Source organism: Orycteropus afer, unplaced genomic scaffold (genome assembly GCF_000298275.1).
Source record: "Orycteropus afer afer isolate SDZICR_OR568_19922 unplaced genomic scaffold, OryAfe1.0 scaffold00332, whole genome shotgun sequence".
Lineage (NCBI taxonomy): Eukaryota > Metazoa > Chordata > Mammalia > Tubulidentata > Orycteropodidae > Orycteropus > Orycteropus afer.
Window position 1 is genome coordinate 1394327 of NW_006921919.1, and position 3918 is coordinate 1398244.

General features: G+C 35.8%; 1 protein-coding gene across 1 annotated transcript in view; it reads left to right on the plus strand.

Moving 5' to 3' along the window:
• The window catches only part of LOC103206850 (N-deacetylase and N-sulfotransferase 3), a 376548-nt gene that overhangs the window by 237022 nt on the left and 135608 nt on the right, over positions 1–3918 (plus strand). The gene's annotated exons all lie outside the window — the stretch shown is intronic.

Sequence of the window (3918 nt, forward strand, 5' to 3'; positions counted from 1 at the left end):
ATAAACAACCTCAGTTGCTAGTCCTTTTTTTTTTTTTTTTTAATTTGGCAGGGGCAATCATTGTTATAAATATATCTATCCCATAACTTTTTCCAATTCAACTGTTTACAGGTGTACAGCTCATTAACAGCAATAGCAATAATTGGCTGTGCAACCAAGTTGCCATTATTTTTTTAACAAGAAGGTAAAGCACTGATTTTTAAAGTTCTGCCATAAGAATTCTTAGTAGCAAAGAATGATCAACCCTGTATAATGAATTAATATTCATACAATCATTTTAAGAAAATGCATTAAGAGAGTCAACTCAACAATATGTTTTGACTATCTAAATGCCTTTTTCTTCAAACTTCAAAACCATTTATTACAAGGTAATACACTAATAATGATAATTGAGCTAATATTTATCATTTTTCTTCCATTAAGAATTTTATGGTATGCAGCCAGAAACAAGGAAATAAGCAAGAAAGACCTCTTGAAAATGAAGGGGAGGAGACAAAGGAAACACAGTTTATGCCAGGCAGTGGGCTGTGTGATGTTATACATGATCTTATTTAGTTCTTATAATAATTCTGTGAATCTTTATATACGTTAAGTTGTTTGACTTTAACAACTCTGGGGTATTTAACACATGAGAAAGGAGTGGGAAGATGACATCATACCTATAACCCACATGTTTGTCCTCTCTACCAACTTAATCCCTCAATAACTAGGTAAAGCAGATACTGGAGTTATGAGCAACTAAGGAGAAGATAAAGCATCAGAATTAGTGAAGGTGGAGAAAAAGAGCAGATTAAACAATTGGGAAAAATAAAGGAACCCACCTGGCTGGCAGAGACAGAGAGACAGAGAAGGAGAGGACTCATTAGAAATACAAAAGTGGTCAGCAGAGAGAAGGAGGGGGGTGGAAATCAATGGCATGCACAAGAGCACTGGGGACTCATAATATCCACACTGGGAGTTTTGGGCAATGACCTTAGGAGGCAAGTGGGTAGATAATCTTACTGGGAAATGGATCAAGAACCCTCCCACCTTGGCTTACACTGCCAAGGAGTCCAGAAAGGAATGGGGGAAAAAGAGAAACTCCCTCTGAGTAGGCAGAGTCCTAGGGCCAGTGCACAGCAGTGGGCTAGGGTTCAACACTTCCATGACACCTTTACAACACAGAGGGGACCAGATTATGGGTTTTTTGCAGGTTCTCAATCCAAGCAAAAAGTAGAGACCCTCTACCCATTGGGGTCTCTGTCAATTTTGAACTGTGGGTCTTTGATTGGCAGTAGGACATCATCATTAGTAGACATCTCAGGAAGACACAAAATACGCTGCCTCTGCCTGCAGCACTAACTGAACTGTCTCGCCAAGTGCAGAAAACAGGGCCTCACTACTGGTGCCTTTTTTCTTTTTCTTTACCTTTTTTCTTCTTCTCCCCTGCCTCATCCAATAGAAGGAACACATTAAAACACCATCAGGCAACAGGAGCTATTACATTGAACATGTTATCCAATAGTTAACACCAATAATTCCTATACCACAGAATCAACGACAGACATTGGAAAACATCTGCTCATCCTGACTCCAAATCCCCTTCACAATGAACAGAGACCTGCACCCACATCCTCACCAGTGATTACACCAACACAGAGAGAGCTGGAGAGCAACCCAGTACAGCTGAGTTAATAATCAAAAATGTACACCTGCTCCACACTTTCAGATATAGTAAAATGTAAAATCAGAGTGAAATAAATCAAACATAACTAACAGTTAAAGAAAACAACTTCAAAATGTCTAGGAAACAGCAGATAACCTCAAATCAAACAAGAAAAAAAAAAAGAAAAGACAATAGAAATAAAAGCCCAGGCTAAAGAATTATCTATCATGGGGGAATAAGCAATAGAACTATCTGAGAAGGAATTCAGAAGGTATATATATATACAGAACTCTCCAAGAGGTGAAGGAAACCACAAACAGAATCAACAAGAAGACAGACAGTACCCTGGAAGAATTTGAAGAAACCATTCAAGAACAAAATAACAAGATAAATACACAATTAGAACTCAGACAAAAACAGCAATTAGAAATCCAGAAGATGAACATTAAAATTACAGAGATAGACAACACAGTGGAAGAACAAAAAAGTAGACTAGAACTGGCTGAAGAACTCATTTCCCAACTAGAAGACAAATCCCTTGACACCAGACTGTATGAATCAAAATCAGAGCAAAGATTTAAGAGAAAGGATGAGAACCTAAAGGAAAAGAAACAACATACGCCTCATTAGAATACCAGAAAAAAAGGAGGGGGAAAAAAAAAAACTGAGAAAATTGTGGAATACTTACAAACAGAAAATTTCCCCAAAATCATAAAGGAAGAAGACATATCTGTCCAAGAAGTTCAACAAACACCATACAGAATAGATCCCAAGAGAAAATCACCAAGACATATCATAATCAAAGTTTCCAAAACCAAAGAAAGAATCTTGGGAGCAGCTCAGCAAAAACAAAATAACACCTACAATGGACAACCAATAAGACTAAGTTCTGATTTCTCAGCAAAAACTATGCAGGCAAGAAGGCAATGGGATGGCATATATAAAGCATTGAAGGAAAATAACTTTCAAACAAGAATTATATATCCAGCCAAATTGTCCCTCAAATCTGAGGGTGAAATCAAGACATTCTCAGACAAATAGAAATTAAGGGAAATAATCAAAACCAGATCAACCCTACAAGAAATATTAAAGGGAGTCCTTCCAATAGAGAACCTACAACATAAAACAACAAATTAAAATCAAGACACTTGACATCACCACTGAGAAAGCAAACCAGAAATAGATGCTCAAAATAAGTTCATAAAATAATGTACACAAAGAAATAAGGAAGTCAATCTGCAACAAAGAAAATAGAATAAAAGTTCTAATTACAAAATTTCCCAATGGAGACAAAGACAGGACAATGTCTTTATAGAACTGACTGTTCCAAACTTAAGGAGATAAGAAGTTACTTCAGGGTAACCACAAAGAAAATGAACAACTCCTCTAAGCAAACTCAGAAAGAGGAAAAACACATGGGCTTAGTAAGCACAAAACCAACAATGATGAAGAAAAGCAAAGAAACACTGGATAACAAAATGAGCTCAGCACAGAAAAATATTTGGAACAAGGAAATCACCAACAACACAACAAAAAACACAGTAGAATGACAGCAATAAATTAATACCTATCACTAATTACACTCAATGTGAATGGACTAAATGTTCCAGTCAAGAGAAAGAGAGTGGAAGACTGGATAAGAAAAGAAGACTCATCAATATTCTGCCTACAAGAGACCCACCATAGACACAAAGATAAAGACAAATTAAAAATTAAGGGTTAGAATAAAATATACCAAACGAATGGCAACCAAAAAAGAGCATGAGTGGCAATGTTAATTTCTGATACAATAGATTTCAAGGTGAAAAACTACATAAGGGACAAAGAAGGACATTATATTATGCTAAAAGGATCAATTGACCAAGAAGATATCACCACTACTAATATCTATGCATCCAATGAAAGTGCTTTAAAATAATTAAGCAAATATTAACTGAATTGAAAGGAAAAATAGACAACTCTACAATAGTAGTAGGAGACTTTAACACACCACTTTCAAGAAGAGAAAAAAACAACTAGAAAAAAAACTCAACAAAGATACAGAAGAACTCAATAACACAATCAATCAACTTGACCTCATAGTTGTATACAGAGCACTCCACCTAACAAAAGCACATACATATTCTTCTCCAGTGTGCATGGATCATTCTCCAGAATAGACTATATGTTAGGACACAAAACAAACCTCAATAAATTCAAAAACATTGAGATACTACAAAGCATCTTCTCAGATCACAATGATATAAAATCAGAAATCAATAAGAGGAAGATCA